At 36.0% G+C, this 7,035-nt stretch overlaps 1 long non-coding RNA gene across 30 annotated transcripts; it reads left to right on the top strand.

Moving 5' to 3' along the window:
• The first annotated feature begins 934 nt into the window (after nucleotides 1–934).
• Nucleotides 935–6,550, top strand: LOC127843247 (uncharacterized). 30 transcript variants are annotated; one of them, XR_008032177.1, is made up of 8 exons: nucleotides 935–1,217; nucleotides 1,417–1,500; nucleotides 1,666–1,753; nucleotides 2,029–2,346; nucleotides 2,545–2,596; nucleotides 2,901–5,482; nucleotides 5,603–5,662; nucleotides 5,827–6,550. It is a non-coding gene; the product is annotated as an uncharacterized LOC127843247 (long non-coding RNA). The 30 variants fall into 30 exon arrangements; XR_008032167.1 differs by having other exon boundaries at nucleotides 1,918–2,346; XR_008032162.1 differs by having other exon boundaries at nucleotides 1,666–2,346.
• Nucleotides 6,551–7,035: the final 485 nt, after the last annotated feature.

Genomic DNA, 7,035 nt, shown 5'->3' with positions numbered 1-7,035 from the left:
GCGTTGTGAAATGAAATCATGCTCTCATGCGATGATAACTTTTGAACGTTAGTACTGACTGACAACGAATTTTGTGAGCGACTTGACTTCACTTTAAGTTTTGACATCGGACTGATCGGACGTGTTTTTTTAAGCCCTGACTGTTGTGAATAATTAAATTTATGTTGTGGTGTCAAGCGATTGACTGTCAGTTGAGGTTCAGATGTCGAGCTGTGCGGACGTGTTCATCGAGCTGCTGTCTACAAAAAACGTGAGTACAAATTTTTTTCGTTTTACTGTTTACAAGTTGCGTGATGATGTATGATGGTTGTAATGTGTTGGGTAGAAATTACTCAGTGCTGATACAGTGTCGATATGTTGTGATGAGCGATAATAGTGGATGATGGTGGAACAGAATATTCATTGAGCTATTTTGAGGAAGCGAACATATGATGGAAAAATGTTGCAAAAATATTAAATGACAATGTATTGAATCGCTTTTGTTGATATGTATGATATTGATTAAATTGTATTTGCATGCTGTAACATTTCTATTTCATTTCAGGGGGCTGTGGTGAGTATTGTAGTATAAATTTGTTTCAATAAATCATGATGAATGAAAACTGATTTCGATTCGTTTTGTACAGGTTTACTTGTATAGAAGTGTAATGCGTTGGGTAGAAATTACTCAGTACTGATATAGTGTCGATATGTTGTGATTAGCGATGATGGTGTATGATGGTGGAACAGAATATGAGCTTCTTTGGGGAAACGAACATATGATTGAAAAAAATTTGCAAACATAGTAGATAAATGATATGATATTGCTTAAATTGTATTTGCATGCTGTAACATTTCTATTTCATTTCAGGGTGCTGTGGTGAGTACTGTAGATTGTAGTGCATATGTATAGAATTCAATAAAAGATTATGACTGAAAACTGCTTTGATTCTTATTGTACAGTTTTAGGGATTATAAGTCTATAGCAACTCTGTCGGTTGGTGTTCATGAGTGTGAGCTTAATACAGCAATGTTTGAGTAGTACAAAAATGTTTTCGCTTTTGTGGTCGCCAGCTGTCCGTGATCTGTAAAGTGAAAATACACAGAGCTATGAAGCATACAAATGTTTCGAAATTTTATCAATGATTGTATACTATGCATGTTTTGATTTAGTTCGTTTCAGATTTGACATGAGATGAAAACCTGACATGATTTGAACAGAGCTGGGAAACGAAAAGGTAAGTCTGTTTCATTCCACTATGAACACTTGTATTTTGACAAAAGAAGAGATAAAGTGAGTTACTTTATCATCATGGTTTCATTTAGTGAACAGAGGTAAACCTAGCTAGCTTTTCGTGTACTCTATTTTGGATGATGAGTATGTCAGTAACTTTAATTGTACGGCTAGTAAAGTATGAACATGAATGCTTTGTTCAGATTTTCAGATGTGTGCTGGCAGTTCAAGTCTGGCAGCTGGAGTGAACAGTCGTGTTTTCTGGAGCTCCAACAATATGCTAGAAGGTAAGTAACTATGTTTGTTTTGCATTGCATGTTTTTATATGTTTCAGACTTTCAAGCAGAGATGTCATGCTGACTGGAGTTGAGCACAGGGCAGTGACAAAGTGAAAGGTAAGTACTTTTGACTGAATGTTTGTTCTATGCATGTTTTGTTTTAATACATTTCAGGAGTGCTTATCCAGTGATGATATGACAGTTGGAGTGAACAGTGGAGCCAAGCAGTCTTGTTTTTAGAGCTACTCAACAAGCCTTGAAGGTAAGTTTAGAATTTCTCAATGTTAGTGAATTGAAGTACTGTCACTTGCTTTTGGACAGTCGAACAGAACAGACGTGGTTGCGAGAGCTCTCATATCTGTTGTGTTAAACTGTTTTTATGATATGTTATGTTTGTTTGTTTGTTTGTGATGTACTATTTTTCAGATGCTGATGGCAGTGATGGGTTTTCAAGCTGACCTGAACAGAAAAGCACTCATATGGTAAGTACAAAATAGTTGTTATATGGGATGTTTTGTGCATGCTTTTATGTTTCAGGTGTACTTGCTGACAGCGACGAAGACGAATCAAGAAGAGGAACATTGTTGAGAAAGTGATTGGGACTTGCAAACAGGGTAAGTGTAACACTTGTGTTTGTTTAATTTGTAACATGCGTGCTTTGCTCTGTTTCAGATTTCACATGCAGAAATTAAACAGGATTTCAACTGCTGAGACACAATTCATCAAAAGTAAGGTAAGTTTTAATTCATTGATTTGAGTTGTACAATGTGTTCTTTACTTTATTTCAGATTCGAGTCACTGGTTTACACATGGAAGAAGATTTCCACGTCTGTTACTCAACTCTACAGAAGCAAGGTAAGTCGATCAAATTTTTGTTTTAGTTTGTACTGCTGTAATGTGATGGTAAACTTATGCTATTTTTCATGTGTGCTATGCAGAGATGGAGAATTCAATTTTAAGAAAGATTAACTGCTGCAGCTTAGCTCTGCTCTGTGTTGATTTTTGTTCAAAAACGTTTAAAATGTATGTGTGTTTGAAGATGTTTTGTTTCAGTTGATGTCCAGATGGCAAGCAGTACAGACGTGTTTCTTGGAGCTGCCAAACAGTGAGTACAAACGTTTTATATTTTTCAGTTGTTTACTCATAGAAGTCTGTGAAAGATGATAACAAGGGTTGAATCTATCAGCACTTGTGTCTAAAAATGCTGATGTGTGACGGTTTACTGAAAAGGGTAAATGCTAGCCAGTACTTACACTTGAGCAACCGTGGGATGTCGAACTAACTGATGATGTACTATGATGGTGAACACTTACTATGTGTATCAAATGCTTTTGTTGATATTTACTATAGATGATTTGATATTGGTTAACATTTGTTTGCATGCTGTTAACATTTCTATTTCATTTCAGGGAGCTGTGGTGAGTATTGTAGTATACATTTGTTTCAATAAACCATGATTAATGAAAACTGATTTCGATTCTTTTTTACAGTTTTAGGGATTATCACTCTATAACAACTCTGTCGGTTGGTGTTCGTGAATGTGAGCTTAATGTTTGAGTAGTACAAAAATGTCTTTACTTTTGTGATCGCCAGTTGTCTGTGATTTAAAGTGAAAAATACACAGAGCTATGAAGCATACACTTGTTTCAATATTTTATCAATGATTCATCAATGATAGTGTGCTATGCATGTTTTGATTTAGTTCGTTTCAGGTATGACATGACATGAAGAGTTGACAGTCGAACAGAGCTGAGCAACGCAGAAAGGTAAGTGTGTTTCATTTTAGTATGAACACTTGTATTTTGTTTTTATATGGTATGTTTTGTGCATGCTATGTTTCAGGTGTACTTGTAGTCAGCGACGAAGACGATTCAAGAAGAGGAACATTGCTGAGAAAGTGAATGGGACATGCAAACAGGGTAAGTGTTACAATTGTTGGTTTGATTTTTACCATGCATACTTTGCTTTACTCTGTTTCAGATTTCACATGCAGAAATGGTCTCATAGCAGTGCCAACAGTGAATAAGGATTTCATCTGCTGTGAAACAACTCAACAGAAAGTAGGTAAGCATTGAATGAATGCACTTGAGCTGTACAATTTGATGTGATGCTTTTCTCTGTTTCAGATTCAAGTTCCTGGTGTAGACAGAGAAATGTGTTTGAAGAAGGAATTCTACTACTGTGATTCAACTCTACAGAAGCAAGGTAAGTAGAAACAAAATTTTGGTTTAATTTAACTCATGTGTTTTGCACTGCATGCTATTTTTCAGGTCTCTCATGCAGTGATGCAAAAGAAGAAGATTTCAAGAAAGAATCACTGCTGCAACTCAGGCCTATAACAAGGTAAGTGTTTACTATATTGTATACAAAATGTTTCTCTGTTTTACTCTGTTTGAAGGTTTCAATTGCAGAGATGTTGCAGAGATGTTTTGACAGCTTGTGACAGAAAAGAAATTCAGCAGCTGTGTCTCGACTCTAGCCACGAGGTAAGTCAAAACAAATATACTGGTTTGTATGTTATGTTGTTATGCCCTTCTATGTTTCAGACTTACATTGCTGTGACTGTTCCACAGTGGGTCAAAAAAGAGACGAATACAGGTTTCAAGAAGAAAATTGGCTGTTGAAAACCTGCACAAAATATGAGGTAAGTAAACTATTCTTTTGGTTTGTTTTGTGCTTTGTTATGCTTAACTATTTTTCAGATTGGAATGGTGGGTCGTTACAGAGCAGACTTTTGGACAACTGAGAAGTTGAGAAACAGAGAATGATTCAAGATCAGCTAGGTAAGTCTTGATTATTGTGCATTGCTAAATGTTTTTTTTCATTCCAGTATGGCTGTGGTAAGTACACAAACTTTCTATAATTTAATATTGAACTGTTTTTATGACCTGTATTCTGCATTGTAAAATGTCTGTTTTTCATTTCAGTATCCTGTGGTAAGTACAATTGCCTTCTTTAATTTTCATATTGAACTGTTTTGATGACTTGTATACTACTATGCAATGCTTAATGTTTTTTTCATTTCAGTAGCCTGTTGGTAAGTACACTAACTTTCTATAATTTCATAGTGAATTGTTTTGATGACCTGTATTCTGCATTGTAAAATGTGTTTCTTTTTCATTTCAGTATGGCTGTGGTAAGTACAATTGCCTTTCATATTGAACTGTTTTGATGACCTGTATTTTGCATTGTAAAATGTGTTTCTTTTTCATTTCAGTATGGCTGTGGTAAGTACACAAACTTTCTTTAATTTTCATATTGAACTGTTTTGATGACTTGTATTCTGCTATACAAAATGTGCTTTTTTCAATTTCAGGTCAGCAATGGTAAGTATAGTGTGTTTTTTTATGTATAATTTTGTATACATATTGTTTTTTTCATCATAGCATGTCTTTTATATTTATGCTTTGTGTAAGTAAAATGTTCATAAATCATTCTTATCTTCAAACTAAAAATGTATTGTGCTATGCAAAATGTCTGTATGATTTCAGTTGCCAGAGGTGAGTACCATTACAGTTGAAAAGTTAGTTTTGTTTAGTTAAAGTTTTGGTTCACAGTTCTGTTTGTTATTTGGCAAAATTTACATGTATGCATTGAGTCTTGATTTCAGCTCGATTGTGGACTGAAGAAGATTGCCCGCAGAGGGATTGGATACAAAATACAAAGTAAGTACTGAGTTTCTTACTAAAAGTTTTGAGTTGTATTCATTGTATGTTAATATGCTATGATTGCTATGAACATGACTTTTGTATTTCAGCGAAGACAACATAGGTAAGTAAAATTGTTATCTGTTTCATGTTTACTGTTACAGTTCAATATTGTGTTTATAAATTGTAAGTTGTACAAACACATTCAAAAGTTTCTAATCATGCTTTCGATTTCATTTCAGCTTTACTGCTAGACGAGTGTTCTCTACTACTTGACGAGTCAGCTTTACTACCAGGCGAGCAGTGACAACAAGGCGCCTTTGTGGAAACAACACAACAAAAAAGTGAGTATTAGTTGAAATTGTTTTACTGTATGTTATACTTAAATGCAAAATTGTGCACATAAATTGTAAGTTGTACAATTACAATGAAAGTTTCTGATCATGCTTTCTATTTCATTTCAGCTGTACTGCTAGACGAGCAGTGACAGAAAGGCGCCTGAACATGCAACACAAAACAAAAAAGTAAGTATCAGTTAAACAGTTGGTAGAGTTGTGTGTTTTTCTTTAGCAGTTTGTGTTTACTATTTTATTTGATACATGGTATATTACACATGCGTGTTTTTATCATTTCAGGCTGTTTACTTTCATCGTTTACTGTTTAACACAATTTGCTTTTCTATTTTCAGTGCCAATATACAAACCTTGATGTGAACACCGAGTAGTCAATACATACGTGTGGCGTACAGCTGCGACAAAACCGTGGGTCCATCGCACCGATAACTCGAACATTGGCCCGCGTATGGACATCAGTGCAACTTTGTGAATCCATGTAACTTTGTGAATCCATGTAACATTGCGAATATGTGTCGATCGAAAAAATGTGTACATTCTGCACTGAAACGAACTCGGTGTTGCAAGTGGCAAGTGTTGACAGTGTGTATGTTTATGTTTATGTTTTTACATGAAAACTAAAGGAGATTGTTCTCCTACCTTTTTTTTCCTTGTTTTATTGCGCTGGCCAGCAATATTGATGTATGTGTTTGTGTTTAAACTATGCAATACCAAAATCAAACAAAAATAAACATTAACAGTCATTAACTGTGTTTGGGCGGCCGAGGGGTTTAAGACTCCACAAGTGTGAAGCGCACTGATAGCACTTGGGGGTGAACACCTCGGTATTTCGGTGCTAAAATGTTTTCACGGTGCTTATCTTGACGCACTGTTAAGACTACCAACCAGTTAATGATTGCTTCATCTTTAAACAAAAAGTAAGTCTCTACTTTGGCACAAGAGACTCCAAGTACCAAATACCAACAATTAAAAAGCAGACGTTTTTCAAAACTATGATCGCTGAGATTGATAGTCAGATGGAGTCCTGCCCAGTTAGCTGTGTAGCGGTCTAGGGCGGGGTTGCAAGTCAATACGAAATGAGGCGCTATAAAGCAACTCGTCCCCGTTATGACCGTCAATACTTTCGACACTATCTGGGAATCCTTTCAACACCACATTGTTGCGCTGTTGGAAGGGTGGTAGGCACGCATGGTGACATGCCTGTGCTTTGCTATGCGACACCATGGTATTTTCGTACGGTGACACGAAATATCTTAATCTGGCTCTCTCAGAAACGCAGGCACGCGTTGACCGAACCTGACCGATGACCGAGCAATAACATTTCTATTAAGTGCTTTAATGCACAAAGTCTGCTAGGGCTGGGGTGGGAAGGCGACTTCTCTTGTACTCAGACAAGAGGAACGGTCACAAGTCCGTGAAAACGCCGAGTGACACCACTAGCTTTCAATCGTACAAAGCAAAAAACTTTCAAACTTTAGTTTGAGGTGAAATGATAAAAAAACTATATAAACAACTAACCGTTATAAGATATTTGCCATATGGAC

The sequence above is a fragment of the Dreissena polymorpha genome, chromosome 8 (genome assembly GCF_020536995.1).
Source record: "Dreissena polymorpha isolate Duluth1 chromosome 8, UMN_Dpol_1.0, whole genome shotgun sequence".
Taxonomy (NCBI): Eukaryota; Metazoa; Mollusca; class Bivalvia; order Myida; family Dreissenidae; genus Dreissena; species Dreissena polymorpha.
Note: the sequence above shows the minus strand (reverse complement) of the source record. Positions and strands in the feature narration are given on the sequence as shown.